Source organism: Terrapene carolina, unplaced genomic scaffold (genome assembly GCF_002925995.2).
Source record: "Terrapene carolina triunguis isolate 2854851 unplaced genomic scaffold, T_m_triunguis-2.0 Scaffold84, whole genome shotgun sequence".
NCBI lineage: Eukaryota > Metazoa > Chordata > Testudines > Emydidae > Terrapene > Terrapene triunguis.
Window position 1 is genome coordinate 40,675,492 of NW_020664435.1, and position 22,500 is coordinate 40,697,991.

The 22,500-nt window shown below is 41.7% G+C and overlaps 1 protein-coding gene across 1 annotated transcript in view; it reads right to left on the reverse strand.

The window, feature by feature from the left end:
* Positions 1-22,500, reverse strand: part of PIP4K2A (phosphatidylinositol-5-phosphate 4-kinase type 2 alpha) — a 201,586-nt gene that overhangs the window by 117,712 nt on the left and 61,374 nt on the right. The gene's annotated exons all lie outside the window — the stretch shown is intronic.

Sequence of the window (22,500 nt, forward strand, 5' to 3'; positions counted from 1 at the left end):
TCAGTCTGAAAGAGAAATTGCAAATAGCCAAAACCACAATGATTTGGATGAGTGGCAATACACACAACAAACATGAGCTCATCTGCTTTTTCTAATTTAGCATTTAGAAAGAAAACAGGATGTGGAATATAGTTCAAACAACTTAGCATCATTTGCAAGTTATACACCAGTGAACACCCCACAAAATTGATAAAACAATATTTTACTTTTGGAGTAGAAATAGCTGAACACACAAATTTTCCTTGCTGTGGTTTGCATACTAACAAGAAGTTGCATCACTACTATATCTTTCACAGAAGCTGATATCTTCATCCTCCATTTGAAACACTTTGCATTATTATTTAAGCTTGTCAGAAGTGATTATTGATAGCAAATCCGACTTCATTTTTTCTAATTACTTTAAAGAAACAAACAAGTTCCTACAGGTTAAAAGGATGCGCTTTAGTTTACCAGCTTTGCCTTGAAAACTTCACAAGAGACCATCTAAAAAGGAGAGGATGTAAAAGGCACCAAGATAATAATGCAAATATTCACCTTTGTATAAAGGAAAAGGCGGTTTTAAGATGTACCATATTGCACAAGGTCAGACAGCAGTGAGAACCTCTAAAAGGTCTCAGTTCTTCTCTCTCAAAATACATAAATACCTTGCTACTTTCCTAGATGTTCTACTGTAGATTCTACAAAAAAAATCAGTCCAATAGACATGAACACAATACCAAGGTACAATCACACAAAAAGAGCCTGTGATATGCCAACTACATTCCATAGAGCACTCAGAGGCTGCTCAAGCTTACACACTGAACCTGTTCTCAGTGCACTTCAGCCTTGATCTGTATCCTGTTAGCTCATTCTTCACTCATCCTAAGCAGATTGTCATATAGTGCTTCTCTATCCTTTTTTTTTTTAAAATGGTGACAACTGCCAACTGGAAACTAAAGATTAAACAACCCATTCAGTCAAAGAATTCAAGATCTGAATTGATAATACATGAGATTCACTACACTGCCAGTTCACATCCATAAAGCTTTTTTTAAAAAAATATTTCCCCCAAATCACTGTTATCTGGCTATTCTGATAAACAGAAATTACTATTTGTCACTAGTGCTCATCTAATAATGTTTACTGCACACAGACTTAATTGGCAGGTTTGTAACCCCAATTCTGCCATACAATGTATTTATACAATATATCCTAGGTCTCTAAATACTTGAAATGTAATGGTAAGCTCAAAGGCATGTGTAAACATATTTAATAAAAAACAAACATTAACAAGTCAGCAAAGCAAGCTCTGCCTAGAGAAGTAATAAAATAAATGTTTTGAAAACAATATTTAAAAGCTAATTTATCCAGAACAAAAGGATACTGTTTGTAGCACATTCCACTCTACATTTTTTCTTCATTTCCCATTTTTATTGAAAATGTCTCAAGGCCAGGGATCCACTAAACATACTTGTTAGAGGATTTATCTTTCAGCTCATGGGAAAAGTCAATGTATATTATAGAGTCTGATTTCCAAAACCTATGTGACCATAGCTAAGCAGGTGGCTAGCTGTGACTACTGCTCACAGCACAAAACTCATTCATTTCACTGTTACTACCTTCACCTTCTCCTTCACTTACCATGTGTTTATTTTGTCCACATGTTATGTCTTGTTGCAAGAGACTGGAAACTCTTTGGGGCAGCGAATGTCTGCGTGTTTAACATTTTTCACAATGTGACCCTTCATTGAGGCCTCAATGTGCAAAAAACAGAAATAATAAAAAGTACTATAGGAATTATGTATGCAGTGTTGTAGCTGGGCTGTTCCCAGTACATTAGAGAGAAGGTGGGTGAGATACGGTAATATCTTTTATTGGATCATCTGTAAAAGATATTACCTCACCCACCTTGTCTCAATAGGAACTATGTAGAGTTAACAATGGCATATACTGAGTGTTCACAGTGTTACTGTGCATGCAAGTTACACTGATTATACATTTTAAAAAATAAACTAAGCAAGTATACACAGTGTAAGTGTGCTGGCAAGCAATATCTCCCTTATACAAATTTTCTATTGGTTGGGGGTAGAAGGATTTAAGTAGTGAAGGGTTCATTTTCATCAGCATGTAAAAAAGTATAAAGGGAGTATTAAGGGATGGAGAAGGATACTGTGGCTCCCAGTGTAATAATGATAATTCTGTTGCATCAAGTACCCTCTTCTCCCTTCCAAGGTGCACTGGGTATCTGCTCACACTATGAACATATATTAATAAAGGAGTCATAAAACACAACATAAATCCCCACCCAAAATACCAAAAATACAATTAGATATAAAATTACAATTTAAAAATAATTTTGGGTGGGAGGTAGTTAGCAAAAGAATACCACGATCAACTGAGGACAGTTGAAGAATAGGGAGTAAAATCCTGGCTCCCCTGAAGGCAAAACTCCCACTGAATTTAATGAGTCCAGGATTTCACCCCAGATCTTTAAAAGACTTAGGCCACGTCTACACTACAAAATTATGTCAACCTAACATACGTCAACAAACAGCCACTACAGTTTTTAAATTGCTTGTGTGCGTACGCACACTTGGCTTCTTGTACCAGTGGTGCGCATCCTCACCAGGAGCACTTGTTTCGATTGTATTGTCAGTGTGGGGCATTGTGGGATGGCTTCTGAAAGCCAGTAACAGTTGATGCAAGCAACACAGTGTCTACACTGCGTCAACCTAATTATATCAACCATGACTCTACGCCGCTCGGGGAGGAGGTTTTACTAAATCGGCATGGAGAGGCCCTTACGTCATCAGGAGCCAAATTTAAGCAAACACACTTCCACAGCTAGGTTAACACAAAGCAGCTTATGTTGACCCAACCATGTAGTAAAGACCAGGCCAAATTGAAAAGATGGGTGTATGGGCCTGAGGTGATGTAATAAGTGAAAACACTAGCCCTTGCTTCTGGAGACTTGGATTCAGATATTAAGTCACAGACTAAAGAAGTCTGATGGTTTTATCTGTAGTGGAAATTTGTACACTAGATGTACAGCCAGTACATTGTATGGATTCAACATAACATTTCAAAGAAGCTCCTTTCAGAACAACGACTTTTCTAAGCAATCAGGAAGCAAGAACCATGAAATTTCAGCAACAGGTGTCAGAAATTTCTGCCAAACATGGTTTTATTGTTTCCTACAAATTTCAAGCTGTACCACAGGAAAACATTTGCAGCAACTCAGCCATCTTGAAAAGAGATAATTAGTTAAATACAATCTGTGTTAGCTGTTGCACCCAATGGGAGCAGATAATTCAAAACTACTTTTGCTTCCGAATTAAAAGGAATCTCTAAATTTGCAGAAATTCTTATTTCTCTTACTCGAGAGAGTATTTAGAATGCCAATTTCTAGTAATTTGAGAAAATCAGGGCAAGTACATATTCCAACACCAGTGTCATACACTAAAAACATTCATGCCTTATCATTATAAAGATTTTTCAGATATTAACTATCCAGAAATGATACCCATTAAGTTCATTTTGCCATTCTGCTAGAGGCTAAATATCTGATTCACTTTATGATGTTTTATAGCTCCAGCAAGTTTTCATGATCACGTGGAACAGCAGATTCTTTACAGAGTAACCATGAAGCAGTGAGATGATCTTATGTATAAAAGGGAAGAGATTAAAAAACTTAATGCTTGTAAGAAGGAATGAGTAAACCACTGATTCTAAGGCAAAGCTACATTACCACTTTTGTTGGTAAAACTTATGTCGCTCAGGGGTATGAAAAAACATGCCCCTGACCAACATAAGTTACACCAACAGAAGCGCCGGTGTGGACAGTGCTATGTTGGCAAGAGATGCTCAAGACCCCTTTCTCATGTGTCAACAGATTTCACAGATCAGACTTTAATGTCAGAGGATTCCATAACCTTTGTGTAATTATTAGGCTGACATTCCTAGCCATTTGCCTATTAAACGTACATATCATCTAACCCGGGGGGGAGGGGGAGGGGAATTTTGGACTGAGGGCCACAAAGGGGAATAGAAATTGTATGGCAAGCCATTAATGTTCACAAAATTGGGGCTGGGATTCGGGCTCTGGTTGGGGGTGCAGGCTCTGGGGTGGGGCTGTGGATGAGGAGTTTGGGAGGTAGGGGGGGGCGCCAGGCTGGGAGCGAGGAGTTGGGGGGGCGGGGGGGGGATCGGGGCGGGGACGGGGGGGCGGGGGCGGGGGGAGGGGCTCATGGGTGCAGGCTCCAAGCGGCGCTTACCTCAAGCAGCTCCCGGAAGCAGTGGCATATCCTTTCTTCGGCTCCTATGCGTGGAGCGGCCCCCAACCCTCGGAGTGAGGCCACGTGGCTGCTTCTGGGAGCCGTGTGGTGCAGCCCCCGACCTTGTGACCCAGAGTGGGGCCATGCCACGACTTCCGGGAGCCGTGTGGTGCAGCCCCCGACCCAACTGGAGCGGGGTTGTGCCACGTAGTACGGCCCCAATCCGGCGCCTCGGCTGGAGCAGGGCCAAGCTGCATGGTGCAACCCTCGAACCGGTGCCCTGGCTGGAGTGGCCCCTGACCCAGCACCCCAGCTGGAGCGTGACAAGCCCCAGACCCCACTCCCCATGGGCCGTAGTTTGCCCACCCCTGATCTAACCTCTAACCACTTGGGGTTTGAAAAACTATCAAGGTGATACTACCTATGTTTTGATAACTCTTGTATTTATTACTATATTGATAATGTTCAATTTCCTAGTATTGATGTTTAGTGCTGATGACTACAATTCATTTAGTCCTGGTTGAAAACCAGAGGGAAATAATGAATCTACAGTAAACAATAGTAAATTCCCAATGAGCCAAATTCTGCCATCAGTTATGCAAATATAAGTCAGAAGTAACGCCACTGGTTTTAACAGTTACTCTGCATTTACAATGACATGACATAACAAAAATCTGGCCCAACCAGAGGGAGATCACTGAAGATTACCAAATATTACCAATTAGCAAGTGAAAATGCAACAACATAAAAGTAATTAACAAAAGTATATCTTGTTAACAACTGTAGTTTAATTTTACTTGCAATACTTCACAGTATTAAATAGTATTCTGTATTTATATATTGCCTTTCATTCAAGAGTCTCAAATCACTTTATTAAAATAAATAATAAATAATAATAAGCAGCCGCCTATCTTTAGACTAGATTGTGGCTATGTGACCTGCCCCCACCAGCCCGACTGTGACTCAGGGTACATCTACACTACAAAAATTATGTCTGCGTAAGTTGAAGGTGACACACAGCCACCAGAGTAATTAAATCATTTTTGCATATCCACACTACACTCCATCAGGAGCACGTGCACCAAATTAACTGTCAGTATGGGGCAGGGGTAGTCAATAGGCAGACCCTGGGCCAAATCCTGATTGCCAGATGCTTTTGAACGGACCACGAAATCTTTTATTTCACTTACCACAGGCTCCGACTTTCTGAGTTTCCGGGGGGTGTTCAAGCCCCGGAGCACTCACGGAGTTGGCACCTATGTCACTTACTATTATCATTATTGTTACTGCGGTGTGAAAAATGTTTCTCTAGAGTCTGGACTGTGACTATACTTTGACCAAGAAATTTGGACCTTAACAAAAAATAACTGACTACCCCTGGTATGGGGCATTGTGGGACGGCTTCTGAAAGGCAGCAACATTCGATGTAAGCAATGCAGGGTCTACACTGACACTGCATCGACCTAACTACATCGACACTGATTCTATACCTCTCATGGGGGTGGAGTTATTAAATCGGTGTAGTGGGTGCGTTACACTGGCAGGAACGACATTTTAAGTGTAGACAGTTACACAGTGAGGTTGACCTAACTCTGTAGTTGCCTCAGAGACTCATGGACTCTCTCCCAGTTTCCTGATGTTTTCGGGAGGGAGGAAATTGCACTGGGTCTATACCTGGTGCAGAGTATGCTGCCCTATGTACCAGCGCATGGCCACACTAGCCCCTTGTGTCGGCGGTCCTTACCAGGAGAGCTTCCACCAACTGAAGTGGGGCATCAACAGCTGGAGACAAAGGGCTGACAGCCCAAGCTGTCAGCCTCTCATGGGGCTGACCGATGGAGCCCACCCTCTCCCTGGGGCTGACAGCCCAGACCCCTGCTGCTGCCTCCCAGTGAGGGATGGGAGTAGGAGAAGGAAAGCCCATGCCTCCCAGTCCGTCACTTGGAGGGAGCCGTGGGGCACAGGGCTGACAGCCAACAGGAGATGTAACACTGCATCGCCCTAACTACAATGACCTAAGCGCTGCGCCTCTCATGGAGGTGGAGTTATTAGGTTGATGTAGTGGGCGACTTACATCGGCGGGAGCACCATTGTAGTGTAGACACCTACAGAGTTAGGTTGACGTAAGCTGCCTTATGTCGACCTAACTCTAGTGTAGACCAGGCCTTAGTAACTTGCTTACAGTCTCACAAGTCAGTGACAGAACTGAAAATAGAACCTTGATTCCTAGAGCTCTGTTATAACCACTGTAGCATACAGAAGGTATGCTGCATTAATCTACTGTAACATATTTTGTAAAAGTAATGGTGCATTATGAACATGTCCTTGTAAATAAATGGGGTACAGCCACTGTAGTTTGAGAAGAGTTATTGGATTTATAGATAAGGAATTCTGAATTAACAAGGTTCTACTGTTGTTATAAGCTTACTATCTGCCACAGTACTTCCCACTATGCTAGCAACTGCAGCTTTCAATTACTTCAAACTCAGGCAAAAATCATGTTCCTTATGAATACGGTTTGATGTCTTTGTATTTGGACAGATGCCTCTTTTTATTTAGTTGCCTCATTTCAGCTCTTCAACTGACAAATCACATTATCCTGAACAGAAGAATTAGTCTCTGCAACAACTACACAACTGATCATCCTTCATTTTTCTCCCATCAGGTAGTAGTATTTACAAAAATGGTCCAAGAAGGCAGTTTACCCAGTTCTCTCAATTAGTCATCCTTAATTCTACCCTGAAGTGATGAGATGCAAGTGTATTTCCATAGATTATCATAACTGGATATATACCTTTTTTTTTTTTAAAGGGATAATTACAATCTCTTCTTTTTTTAAACCCTAACTCGCTGATACATACTTTCAGCCTTAATGTCATCTTAACAGTTTGGGTCTTGGAAATTCCTAGATTTCCAATAATTTTTTTTTTTAAATCATACATTAACTCTAGACAAGAACCCCAAATTGAAGGCTACCATGTAATGTTTTAAATGATTTGAAGGTAGGTAGTATGAATCTGAATTGCATTTTTTTTTAAATTTTAACTTTTAGGGACAGATTCACCAGTTCACTGATTGCTTGTTGCACGGGCTAGTTCAGACAGATTGGGCTTTAGCGCTGGTTTGGATAACCATAGCCGCAGAAAGCAGCCAGAACATGTACTCTCCCATGCCATCCACATTCCCCTTCCCACACACCACATTTTCCCCCTGCTGTGCTCTCTGACATTTGGTGCAACAAGTAATTTTTGAAAAACAATGTTTGAATTCATAATAATTTTTTATTATTTTTCATAACTAAATTTATCCTACAAAAAAACAAGAACATAAAACTCCCTTTCAGAGAAAAAAAAAAAAAAAAATGGTCTCATCACACATTTCTCAATGGGATTGAGGCCACAGGCAGCCCTTAGTAAAGATGGCTATTGTCTTCTACAGTTGCCAATGGCAATGAAATCAAGCTGCTCTCAAGTAAAGTATTACCCCCCTATGCTATTAGGAGGCAGAGAAGAGCACTGTTAAGCAGGTGAAGGGAAGTGATGGCCATCTTTACCTCACTAATAAGGCCGCCCACCCACCCTAATCTCTTGCATCTTCTTAAGGCCAGTAAACTTCATCCACTGTCTAGTAGATTTCTGGTAAAATTTTCAAGTCTTACATATGATTTTTTGCAACTTTTGACTGAATTTTCAGTTAGCTCCAGAACTATTATACATTTATTTAAAACTGGATCTGTTTTAGGAAATTTAATGGGGTCTGTATCAGCTGTAGATAGTCCTGAGAAAGGACTCTAGAGTAATTCAAATTCAATGATACAGAATATTCTTAGAAAGGAAGTGGAATATAAAAGCTCCACAGACTAGAGAAACAAGAGTCTCTGGATTTAAGATTTGATTGGAACGAAGAAGTATGGAGAAAGGATGTAAATAGATTCATTCTCTAAGTCAACAACTTTCTCTCAGTCTTTTTGAGTCACAGAATTTATGGAAACCATTCATGTTATTCAAAGGATTAAATATTCAAATCTATATTGAGCCTATGAAAAAAGTTGAGTGTATGATTCATTTTTTTTAATGTCCCAACATAAGTCATTTTTGGTTCAGGGTGAAGAAACTGTCTCAAATCTTCTGAATTTAATGTCTGCATTACTCCTTTTGTTGTTATAGTAGGTTGCAAATCTGTATCTGCACAGCCAAACTGGTTGATACTTGGATTGCCTTTCCTTACAAGTTTATTCCATATAACGTGAAAGATACAGATATACATACAAATAAAGTGAACAATTGAAAACATTTCTCAACTAAATCCTCTGATATGATATTGCTCACAGATCTCGTGCTCTTCTGAACACTCATGTATGATTGGACATTAACATAATGCCCCTCCTACTTCTAGAAAACAAACTAAAAAACCTTCTTACATACCACAGCTGAGGTCCGCAAGAGCAGAAAGACCTCCATCAGCCAATGGGGCAAATAAAGTTCATTTAGCCAAAATGGTCATGCTCCCTAGTTTTCTCTATTTAGCTACTACGAACGTAATTTATTTTCTCCAAGGAACTTAAGAATTTGTTTTCATTTCTACGGGTAAGCATTCCCCAAATGATACCAAAAATACTGTGCAGTCTTAAGAGCAAAAGGAGGGCTTTTGCTAGCCATGTCAACTTCAGGATTTATTACTGGGCTTTTATAATTGGCTTCTAATCTAATAACTCCAGTATATTTGTATTCCTCATCTCCTCAGAATCATTGAATCAGCACAGTTGGTCATGTTTTTGGCATATTCAACTTTAATAACCCTGTGACGCAAGAACCTCTTCATGCCAATTAGCAAGGGAGTGCCCAGGGGTTACAGGAATCTCCTGAGTCTGGTATGTACATTCTAGTTAGCCAGAAAATGTCATGTGAAGTCTCAAATAAAAGCGATCCTTGTGAAATATGTGCAGTCTGTTTAGGCACTGGTTACCAGCTAAGGTGAAAAACAGGTTCTGTCAGACAAGAAATATTCATCTAGCTGGCTGTTTACATGTAAATTAAATATTATATAGTGGACAATGGGTCTCCTCTCATCAGTCTGAACTGAATGCTAATGAAGGATTGTGAAAACTTCAAAGAGAGAAAAGTCACAGGAAGAAGCAGCAGGGGTCTCAACCAGGCTTGGTTAAAAAAAATCAGAGAGAACTTCAGGTGAGATAAGCTTCTTCAGACAGGAAGATAACTTGTTAGTTAAGTTTAGTTTATAGAAAGCATTCTATGATTTTGTTTTATATGAAACCATTTGTTTCCAATATTCTTACTCACTATCACTTGAATCGCTGTTCTTAGATATATTTATAATGAAAACAAGAATGTTTATTATCAAAGTTCTGGTGTTAAGAAAAGTGGTGGTCCTGAGCTGACTCTTACAAGCTGGTGTGCATTGTTCCTTTGGGAACAGCAGACCTGAAAATTCTGAGTGTTCAGTGGATATGGGGCAGGATACTACAGGGAACTTTCTGAGGACTCGGGGTTGGTGTGTGCCTTTCGCTAACCTGTACAGAGAGAGCAAGGTCTGCAGAAGCCTGGAAGGCAGAGTTTGTATTGCCAGAGCCTGATGATCTGGCATGTATCTCAGATAAATTTACCCGTTAGAGCCATAACACCTACTGAGCTTCATATACTTGATCAAGCAGAAAACAAAGGGTTTATATCTAAAACGGACACTTGCACATAAAGATGCATTTCACACTAAACAAGTCCTTCTTTAAAATGACAACCAGAACTGAATATTAAGATTTTCAGAACCTTAAATGCTGAAATCATAAAAAGGTTTTAAAACCTTTTCTTTAACTCAGTGTGGAAAAAAATCAAGTCAACATCTTTTAATGCACCCATGGGCAGCACGTGACTCCTCCATTTGGGGGGGGCAGCATGTGCCCAGACCGTAGCCCCACCCCCAGGTCTGCCCCCACTCAGCTTTCTCCCCCCGAAGCCCCGCCCATGCTCCACCCCAGCCCCACTCAGTCCCCTCCCCATCACGTGCGCCTCTGTGGCCCCCCTCCTTCGCTCCTCCCCCGGCGCCTCTTCGCCGCCTCCTCCTCCAGCCACCCCAACCAGGCACTCATGCCTCTTCGCCCCCTCCCCGCACCATTTCACCCCGTCCCCCACCTCCCACCCACCCGCCAGCTGCTCACCACACACGCACACCTCTTCACCCCCATACGGGAGCAGTGGGAACGGGAAGAAGTTGTGCCTCGGGGGAACAGGATGAGCAGGAGTGGGGCCTCAGGGCGGAGCGTGGGTGGAACCTCAGTTGGGGCGCCCACTCTTTTGGTGGCAGCATGCTCCAAAGGCGGTGGACCAGCTGTTTGGGGGGGGGGGGGGCTTAGCCTCCCCAGGCCTCTTATACCCACTGCCTATGAATGCATCTACTAAATTACATGCCATCAACCTGCCAGTAATGAAAACAATGCTGGAAGAGGGGTATGCTGGCACATCTTTACTGATATTGACAAATAGTTTAACAATTTCCAGGGACAGACAAAGATGAGCTCATTGGTATCACCCTTCTGTTAAATCCGGTTTGTTTTTGTTTAGCATTTTCGCACATATGCTCCATCTCATAATAACAACCAAAATTATATTGGCTAGAAAATGAAAAGTCACAACCCTTCCAATTATGCAAGAATGGCCTAACAGCAAGGTTTAGCCTCGTGGGGGGAAATATACAGATGCTGTCAAGGCTGCTTCCACACTCTGGCACTTTGAGTGCAGAAGATGGGGTCCCGCAAGGATTCTAAAAATTAATACTGGCCACCCCAGGCTTGTATTAAATTCCCAAGGGTACAGCTTTTCTCGGACCTTGGATGGGTAGATGCTGCCACCACCCAGCTGCAAAAACCCCTTTGAGAACCCAGGAAGGCGCACTTGGGAATTTCCTTCCTGTGGGGTACCCTCAAGCCTTTCTCTCTCTCACACATATATATATACACACACACACACACACACACACACACACACACACCGGGGAAGAGCTGAGAAAGAAAACAAAGGAAATCCGCTGTTGCCACCAGCTAATTAAACAACATATGCACAAACTTCTTAGGACACAAAAATCCAATCCTGTTCTTAAAAAAGGAAAATTTTATTAAAAACAAAAAGAAAGAAAATACATTTGGAACTTAGGCTTTTTGCTAGATTTAAAAAAAAACAATTATAAGGATTAAGCATCAAGATAGCTCTCTTGAGGTCCAGCTTAAAGGTTACAAGCAAAACAAAAGCACCTGGGGTTAGCAAAGAGGAGTGCACAAGCCATAAAGAAATAAAAGAGAAATCTAATCACGTCTTCCTAGACATTTCCTGATCTACTTACATATCTGGGGTTTCAAATGAGTAGTTTCTAGGTATGATCTGATGATTTTTCATACCTGGTCCAAAGCTTTTTACAGCATAGTTCCAGCCCTCTCTCTGCTCTCTGGGAAAATAACACAGACAAAGGGGAAGTTTTTTTCCCCAATTTTAAAAGATTCTAGCTTTCCCATGGGCTCTTTTGGTCAGGTGCCCACTCCCTTCCTTTTACCTAAGGACTTCTTAACCCTTTACAGGTAAAGCAAGTAGAGAACAGCTACTAACAGGGATTTTATAGCTAACTGGCTAGCTGGGTGTCCAAAAAAGGGAGCTACCTTTGCCCCCTTCATTTATCACAGATGCAGAGACAACAACTATCTTCATTATATCACAGGATGGATTGCATTTTGAGAGTATGTGAAGAATAAAGACAAAAGTAATTTCTCAACAATGTTTCTTTTATATTTAGCTGACTGTCACTATTTTGAACCATGTCACCCTTGTTTGCATGACGATCTCCACTCAGATGAATCCAAAATACTAACATCCTGGAATAGATCTTGTAATAGTTTGTTTATAGTCGGTTTGTTTTCTTGATGTTATTTTATGAATCTCATCAATACTACTGTTATTTGAATTTGCATTTTATGCATAAAAGTTGTTCATCTCGTTCAATTTTGGACTTGATTATGAAACAACCTATATTGCAGGGGAAATTCAATTCAGATTTTCTTTTTTTCTCCCTTTCAAAATTACAGAGCATTCTGTATATCGTGTGTCCCTAGTATAATTATGGACTGCAACTTAACAGTTCAACTAATGAAATAAACCAATAAAAATGCTTGACATTATCTTCCTTTACCTCAACTCTCTGCTGTGGACACAGACAAAAGTGCAATCATAATTACATACATTATCAACGAATCACATAGCCTTCACGATGTGTACATAATTACTACACATTTTTTTAATTATTTTATCCTTACTTTTCCTAACTCCCCCACATTTTGTCAATTATTGTTTTTCATGTAATGTCTAAACTTAGACTATAAGGTTTTCAAGGCAAGGGTTGAATCCTTTTGTTCTGTAAAGTGCTACGTACCTTTATAGTGCTATATAAATGAACAACATTTGGGTTTGGAGTGGGAGAAAGTGAATTTGTTTCAAAGATAAGATTATTCTTTTCTTTGCAAGTAATTATTTTACATGTATTCATTTTCATTTCTTTCCCCATTGTAGAGAAGGTAGACTGAACAGGGAAATATGGGAATTAGCCTGCCCCATCCCCCACTTAAGTTTCCCATTCACTTCAATGGGCAATTAACCAAGTCCATCAAGACCATGTTTTTGTTTTTACTCCATAGTATGGTGTAATTTTTATTATTAATCTTTTGCACTACAATAGCACCTACAGGCCCCAGACAGATAAGAGTTCCCACTCTGACAGGCACTGTACAGACAAGAGTAAGAGAGTCTCTGCTGCAAGAAGCTTATAATTCACACCCATGACTCCCCCCAAATCATTTCTATACAGCCTCATACTGAGGACTATTCTACATCAGTCACTTGAGACCTGATCCTGTGAGATGCTAACCTCCTCCTCCTCCAAGATGCTGAGCATCCTCAACTCCCCCTGATATCAATGCAAGTTGAAGGCACTCAGTACCTTGCAAGATCAGATACTTGAAGAGAATTCTCTTGTGCTATGTTTAGCACATATGAAAACAAACCATAGTATTCAGTTATTAAATACTGCTTTGTCTAGTTTCGCAATGTGGAAATTAAATTTTATTGCAAGTCACACTGATGTGACTATTTTAGTTTTATCTAGATATTAAGGCCAGTTCTGCATTTGGAAGGCTTTGCCGGTAGAGCTATACTGGTATACCACATAAGCAAAGCACTCCCAGTGGGGCCACTGTTATGATGGCAAAACTACGCTTTAACTGGCATAGCTTATTTCAGAACAAGCTATTCTGGCAAAAACCCATTTTTGCTCATATAACTGTGTCTACACTAGTGGCTTTTGCTGGTATAATTATGTCAGTCGGGGAACACAGCTCATCACATTTCTGACTAACATAACTATGGCAGCAAAAATTTGTAGTATAGAACTGTCTGAACCCAATGTTTCAGTAGTTGCCAGTGATTTTGGGTACCCAACTGATGACACATTGGACCTGATTTTCAGAGTTGCTGAATCTGCAGCTCCCACTAGCTCAGGTCATCTGAGAACTAGGCCCAAGGTTTCTCAGATTCAGCACCCAAATATGGAGGTACCCAAAATCATTGGCCATTTTTGAAAATGTTGATAAAATAAATCTCCTGTTTAAAAAGTATTAACCGCTGTTAAGATTATTTTCTAAGTAAACTGTCAATTGCAGTCAGGATAGAAATCCACAGCAGCTTTATAAGGCAGAGACTTCTGTAAATAAGTCAACATTAAATGATGAATTTATAGTTGACTAGTTTTACCATGTAAGCCCATAATCTTGTTTTCCCATAAAGATATGGGTCACAGGACTGACAGCCTGAAAAAAAAACTATTAAACACTGGAGACAGAAAACAGGATGAACTTAACATTAAAGTATGAATTTTGTTATATTAAGACAAACTACTTCTTTGGAAGAGAACTCTCACTAAAAGAAGACCCTGACAATTGTGTTTGTTAAAATAAAAATACTGCTGCCCAGTTTCTTTTTCTTTCATATCCCGTAGTTTGAAAATTGCACTCAACTCTATAAATTAAGTTTGTGAGACTGCTAAAAAAAAGGGGAAAAAACCACACTGTTAAAACTAACATCATCACAATAATCCCTGTCTTCCATTCATGAGACTTTATCTCAGCAAGTTTAAGACTTTGAACTCTGATCTAACCAGTGCCCTGGAAGAAATGAAAAGTCCAAACTCAGCAGGCTTTAAAAAAATTACAAATTGATGTTTTAACTGAAAGATATCAAAATTCTCCTCATATCCTGGTTACTTGAGAGCTTGCAACACATATTTCTAAAATTGCTGGTATTAAATTTTCTTCTCAGGTCACCTTCAAAAGGGGAATATTTTAAAAGGAATATTTTAAACAGATGAATTACTATCTGAATACAATAATTCCATAAAACTAGAGACTTAGAAACACAAATCCAATTTACTTTTAAAAGATTAGTTTTATGTTAACATTTTAAAAGTATATTGCAGATTTGGTGCAATGACAAGAGTATATCCAGAACATACTAAATTCATTGCTTCAATGGTGTAGATTTATTTTTACATGCCTTGAATTCATCTGAGGGAACAGATCTCTCCTGCATAAAAAACAGTTACTCACCTTCTTTAACTGTTGTTCTTCGAGATGTGTTGCTCATATCGATTCAAATTAGGTGTGCGCGTGCCGTGTGCCCAGTCAGAAAGTTTTCCCTTAGCAGCTCCCGTTGGGTTGGCTGTGCAGCGCCTGGAGTGGCGCCTTCATGAATATAGGATCCTGCCAACCCCAGTTCCTTCTTGCCGGCTACTCCGACAGAGGAGTATTACTGGAATGGATATAAGCAACATATCTCGAAGAACAACAATTACAAGAAGGTGAGTAACCTTTTTTTCTTCTTCGAGTGATTGCTCAGATCGATTCCAATTAGGTGACTCCCAAGCCCTATCTAGGCGGTGGGGTCGGAGTTATGGAATCGTTGACTGGAGCACAGCTCTGCCGAATGCTGCGTCATCTCTGGTGTGTTCGATGATGGCATAATGAGAAGTGAACATTGTATCGAGGACCATGTTGCCGCCCTGCAGATCTCTTGTATTGGAACCCTTGTCAGGAACACCGCCAAAGAAGCCTGCGCCCTTGTGGAGTGTGCTGTGAGGGCTTGGGGCTGGAACGTTGGCCAGCTTGTAGTATGTCCGGATACAGAACGTGATCCACGATGAGATCCTCTGAGATGAGACTGGTAGGCCTTTTATCTGGTCCACAACCGCCATGAACCACTAGTTCGACTTCCGGAACGGCTTTGTGCACTCAATGTAAAAAGCTAGCACCCACCCAACATCCAGCAAGTGGAGCCTCTGTTCTCGGACATTAGCGTAAGGCTTAGGGAAGAAGCCATTCAAGAAACACGGGGAAGGATCTGGTGACGTGGCTGGTGTGCTGTCCTCGGGTGCCCCTTTAAAAGACCTGTTTTGAGCCTGATGATAGCTTAGTCAGGCCCTGGCTCTGCCCAGGTGGAGAGGGGGCAGATGGGAAGACTTTCGCCTGCCATTTTTACCCCTCTGTCTACAGAAGTCCTGCCTCAGCCGACGAGGAGAGGAGTGTTGTTGTTGTGGCTTAAAATGCCTGCATTGGGTTGCCAGGGTGGGCATGCCCAACTATCTGCTGGTCGCCTGGTAGGCTTTTAAGCTGTGCAGGCTGGAGTCCGTCTGCTCCGAGAATAGGACTGCCCTGTCAAAGGGCAGGTCTTGTAAGGTCTGCTGCAAACTCAGCTCTGGAGTCCGTTGGCACCAGCTCCTTAAACGTCAACATAGAGGCCCAAGAGTTGAAGAGTTGCTGGTTAGCTATCCTCAGCTTCAGGCCCCCAATTGAGTATACCTTTTCTTCCAAAAAGGTCCATCCTTTTTGACTCCTTAGATTTAGGAGTCGGACACCATGAAGAGCAGGGCTGCAAGTGTGAGAAGAGGTACTCATACCCTTTAGAAGGTACAAAGTATTTCCATTCCAAGCCTTTTGCAGTAGGCAGAATGGATGCTGGGGTCTACCACAGAGTCTTGATATTGCTCTGGATAGTTTTTATCACTAGCAGAGCAACTCTAGTTGGCCCCTCTGGTGCCAAAATGTCCAGCATGGGGTCCTCAGGTTTGACCACCTCCTCCAACCCCATATTGCAGGCAATCCTGCACAGCAGGTCTTGGTGGGCTCTGTGGTCAATCAGGGGTGATCCTGAGGCCGAAGTCCCTGCCACTGCCTTGTCCGGGGATGAGGACGATGAGGCCAGAGGTGGTGCAGGGTCTTCCTGACCCTCCAGCTCTCTTGCATCCTCCTGACCAGTACCAGGGACATCGGCATCGGCCAATGTCACGGTAGCGGTGGCCTGGGTGGGAGGCGGTCCTTCTACTGGTGTCATCTCAGAGCCCTGAGGCGTAGATCAGTCTGTGGGCGGTGGCAGAGCTTGATTTTTGGAGGCCACCAACCGGGATCCTCTGGAAGGAGCGCCCTGAGCCTGGTGATAAGCCCAGAGGGTCCAAAAGGGCCACTGTGCAGACGGCTGCCACTAGAGGTGCCAGGGGATCACTGGTGCATCACATCGGTGCCTACCCAACCTATGACAGCAGCTTCTGGAGTAGAAGGAGTCCATGTCCGATGAGGCCAATCTTGACCGTGAGGACCACGGTGGCGCCAACGGGTATTGCAGGGAACCGGTGCCGGGGTGCCGGTGTGGGGGACTGGTGCCACTCTGGTGATCATCGTCCCAATGGTGTCAGAGAACCTCGCCTGGAACCCGGTGGTAAGAAGGAATTGGGGAAGGGCCAGGTCGGCAGAGTCCTATATTCAGCACCATGAAGGCGCCACTCCCGAGGGCTCCACAGCTGACCCAATGGGAGCTGTTAAGGGGAAAACTTTCCGACGACTGTGCACGCAGCACGTGCACACCTAATTGGAATCGATATAAGCAATCACTCGAAGAAGAATTTACTGTCTCAGAGGAAAACAACAAATCATACTATAATGTTTACAGTGAGAGAACAGCAAGTTGTAGCCAAATTAATGTATTGTACACATCAGATCACTTTTGCAAAGAATTGCCAAATTATGCACAGAAGGTTGGTCCCTGATATAGCTGAAAATTTTAGGCCTGATCTACACTAAGAAATTAAGTCGGTATAACTACATAGCTCAGGGGTGACACGCAGCGATGCAGTTAAACTTACCTAATTTCCTAGTGTAGACAGCGCTTGGTTAATGGGAGATCTCTCAAGAAGCCCTCCTGTTGACTTAGGTAATTTAAGTGTAAACAAGCCCAATACTGGTCAATACTGCTTAAAGTGGAAACCTGAATCCCATTAAATATATATGAACAAACATCCATAAATATAAAAAAGTGTAGGGTAAAGTGAGGGGTGGGGTTAGATATCAGGGCTTGACATACTTTGGAAAGTGCTCTGCCTGTGGGTAAGTGCCCTCTCCTAGCATAAATAAACCCACACATGAGTAGTCTGAACTGGTGGCGGTGGTGGTTGTGGTGCTGGTGGGGGAGAGAGAAGCTTAGCCTTAATTGCATCCTGTGCAATTTATTGTTTAAATGTCTCTTTTTATACGTAGGTGTATGCACGCACATACACACACCCCTGTGATTTCAGTAAAAATAATTTTATATTTTAAAATGTTAAAATTTGTATCATGACAGCAAAAAGTATACTAAAATGGTCCTAACCCATGAATTTAATAGCAAAAGGTGTTGAAAAAGTACAAGTGTATTAAATATGTATGCTAATTTTTAATCATATAATTACTAGGGCTGTCGATTAATTGCAGTTAACTCACGCAATTAACTCAAAAAAATTAACTGCGATTAAAAAATTAATCGCGATTAATGGCACTGTTAAACAATAGAATACCAATTGAAATTTATAAATATTTTTGGATGTTTTTCTACATTTTCAAATATATTGATTTCTATTACAACACAGAATACAAAGTGTACAGTGCTCACTTTATATTATTTTTTATTACAAATATTTGCACTGTAAAAATGATAAAAATTGTATTTTTCAATTCACCTCATACAAGTACTGTAGTGCAATCTCTTCATCATGAAAGTGTAACTTACAAATGTAGATTTTTTTTGTCATTGCATAACTGCACTCGAACAAAACAATGTAAAACTTTAGAGCCTACAAGTCCACTCAGTCCTACTTCTTGTTCAGCCAATTGCTAAGACAAACAAGTTTGTTTACCTTTACGGGAGATACTGCTGACTGCTTCTTAGGGTACGTCTACACTTACTTCCTGGTTCGGCGGCAGGCAATTGATCTTCTGGGATCGATCCCGGAAGTGCTCGCCGTCGACGCCAGTACTCCAGCTCGGCGAGAGGAGTACGCGGCATCGACGGGGGAGCCTGCCTGCCGCGTCTGGACCCGCGGTAAGTTCGGACTAAGGTACTTCGAATTCAGCTACGTTATTAACGTAGCTGAATTTGCGTACCTTAGTCCGAAGTGGGGGGTTAGTGTGGACCAGGCCTTATTTACAATGTCACCTGAAAGTCAGAACAGGCGTTCACATGGCACTTTTGTAGCCGGCGTTGCAAAGTATCTATGTGCCAGATATGCTAAACATTCATATGTCCCTTCATGCTTCAGCCACCATTCCAGAGGACATGCTTCCATGCTGATGATGCTCGATAAAAAATAATGCGTTAATTAAATTTGTGACTGAACTCCTTGGGGGAGAATTGTATGTCTCATGTTCTGTTTTACCCACATTCTGCTATATATTTCATGTTATAGCAGTCTCGGATGATGACCCAGAACATGTTCATTTTAAGAACACTTTCACAGCAGATTTGACAAAACGCAAAGAATGTGAATCTGAAATGCTTTCCAAAATCTGAGAGGGACGAGGTATGGAGAATGCTTTCAGATATCTGAAAAGAGCAACACTCCGATGCGGAAACTACAGAACCCAAACCACCAAAAAAGAAAATCAACCTTCTGCTGATGGCATCTGACTCAGATGATGAAAATGAACATGCGTCGGTCCGCTCTGCTTTGGATTGTTATCAAGCAGAACCTGTCACTAGCATGGATGCATGTGTTCTGGAACGGTGGTTGAAGCATGGAGGGACATATGAGTCTTTAGCGAATCTGGCATGTAAATACCTTGCAATGCCGGCTACAAAAGCGAACGCCTGTTCTGACTTTCAGGTGACATTGTATATAAGAAGCAGTCAGCAGTATCTCCCGTAAAGGTAAACAAACTTGTTTGTCTTAGCAATTGGCTGAACAAGAAGTAGGACTGAGTGGACTTATAGGCTGTAAAGTTTTACATTGTTTTGTTTTTGAGTGCAGAAAATGGTATAACAAAAACTAATACCTGGAAGCTGAAAGTAGACAAATTCAGACTAGAAGTAAGTACCTTTTTAACCATGAGGCTAATCAATCATTGGAACAATTTACCAAGGTTGTGGTGGATTTTCCATCACTGACAATTTTTAAAACAAGTTTGGTTTTTTGTTTTTGTTTTGTTTTGTTTTTAAAGGTATGTGCTCTAGTTCAAGCACAGAAATTGCACTTCAAGCAGTAATTAATTCAGGGAAGTCTTATCACCAGAGTTGTGCAGGAGATGAGACTAGAAGATCAAACTATTCCCTTCTGGCCTTAAACAACTATGAATCTATGAATGCTTAAGGGGGAACTTTTTTGATTCATATGCTAACAAACTTGTTTTTCCCCCCTCATAGGTTCCTCTGGGTATTTTGAGTATAAGCAGCCTTAGGAGTGCAGTTAATCCCAGAACCTAGTCAACACCTGGATTAACAAGTGAGAGCTGATGTAAGAATTTACTAAAGAAAGCTGAGCTACTGAAAAATAAAGAATGATGCCATTGTATAAGGAGCCAAACTTTGTTTATTTCTACCACTGTGTGAGTCTAGATGAAAACAAGTTTACTTGCAATGAGAATGTAGCGGTGTGACGAGACTACTACTTTGAACCGAGGGCACCTTCAGCCCCTCCTCCTCAGAGAAACTTGATGTGCCTCCAGGGCTGGCTCTAACTTTTTTGCTGCCCCAAGCAAAAAAAAAAAAAAGAGCGCCGCCCCACCGAAACCCCCCCCCCGAGCGCTGCACTGCGCCGCCCCGCCGAAACACTCCCCCGAGCACCGTACCGCCGAAACACACCCCCCCGAGCGCCACGCCATGCCGCCCTGCCGAAACACCCCCCCGAGCGCCGTGCCGCCGAAACACCCCCCCACCGAAACACTTCCCCCAAGCACCGTGCCACCGAAACACCCTCCCCGAGCGCCACGCCATGCCACCCTACCAAAACACACACCCCGAGCGCTGCGCCGTCAAAACACCCCCTCTGAGCACTGCACCGCCGAAACACACCTCCGCTGAAACACTCCCCCGAGCGCCGCGCCGCTGAAACCCCCCCCCCCACCCCCCCCCCCCCCCCCCGAAACACACACCCCCCGAGCGCTGCCAAAACACCCTCCCTCCCTTGAGTGCCGCGCCGCCGAAACAAAAACAACAATAAAAAAAAACCTTGAGTGCCGCCCGGCCGAACCAAAATAAATAAATAAATACCCCCGAGTGCCGCCCCACCGAAACAAAACAAAAACAAACAAACAAAACCCGAACGCCCCCCGCCACCCCAAGGTTGGCCGTCCCTTACAAGGTGCCGCCCCAAGTACGTGCTTGGTCAGCTGGTGCCTGGAGCCGGCCCTGTGTGCCTCATATCAACTCCTATGCAAGAAAGCGAAGCTCACTAGGCTAACAGCATATAGTTTGCTGCTACATATGCGAGAAAACACCGAAAAGAGACTGAGGTGGGGAAGCACTGGCAGGGAGAGAAAGTTGCTGAAAAAATAACTAGCATTCTGCTACACCAAAAAACACACACACACAAACACTCTAGAAGAAAACCTTTGTGGAAACCAGTTTCTTAGCTAATATATATTTGTGAGTGAGTGTTGGTGAGGGGAATCCAAAGAATATTTATAGTGTAACATGAACAAGTAAGTCTGATTCTGAATTGAATTTACTCTTGGGAAAGAGAAGAGCGGCCCTAAGAGAGAGAATAAGACGTCATTCATAAGTTGTGAATGAAACTTAGTTTCCACTTTGGGCCCCACAGGTGTCAACTTTAGCATAGAGCACCAACTGAAGTAAATATTACATGCCGAGAAACCACTTCAAAATTTACCCCTGCCCCAAGCTTTGGACCTAGCTGTGTTGCAAAAATTGTCTTGGATATTGAGCAAATAATCAGGATCACAGTCTGTGAATAGTATGAGGAAAAATGTGAGGAAATCTGTAGTCAGAGGAAAAATTCTTAAATTCCACAATGATACCTGAGAAATCAGGGAACCAGCCCTTACAGTGCATCTTTTATGGTATGTCAGGGTTTCCTTCTCAGATATTTTTTGATGTTCTAATAAAACACCACATGCCATGTTTAATCAAGAGAGAGAGAAAAAGAGAGAAGCAAATTAAACAAAATATCAGAACAATTTTTGTGGGTAATCTTTCCTCCACATATATACAAACTCCAACAAATATTCTGATGAAGACAAAGCAAGTTAGAATTGTTTTATATATAGTATAGTAGAAAAATAAAATAAAGTAAATACCTTTGTCTGTAGGAACTGACTTTTCTCTTTGTGAAGTATGGAATAAAAGTTGATTTCTATGTTGAATTTTAAGAAAAACTTTCAGTAGCACGTAAGAGGTATAAAAAGAACATATCTATCTGAAACTTTAAAGTCAGGAATTCCCAGCAAAGGACAGAAGTTACGAGCTCAAGCATGTGATTTCATTATGACTTTTAGCAAAAAATAAACAATCCTTTATATGATGTTCTTTAAAGTATTTTTTATTGGCTCGAGGACACTATAAGAAAATGTTTAATGTAAAGTAATTAAGGCTCATGGGTACCAGAATCAAAATAGACAGGCATCCACCTTGGAGAGGTGACGGAGGAAAGCATTTTAAATATCAGCTATACAATAGCGCAATCTTTGTAACAATATATCTAAATAAGCAATGGACAGAAATAAATTTTCTATAAATAGAGTATGTCTTTTGTTTAGCATTTCACCATGGAAATATGAAAAATAAGATTAGCTCAGAAGAGGTTTTTAAAGCTCTTTAAAAATAGGAATTCTTTCAATATAGGTGGAATGTAACATCATATTATGAAAGGAATTACAGAATATTGGAGT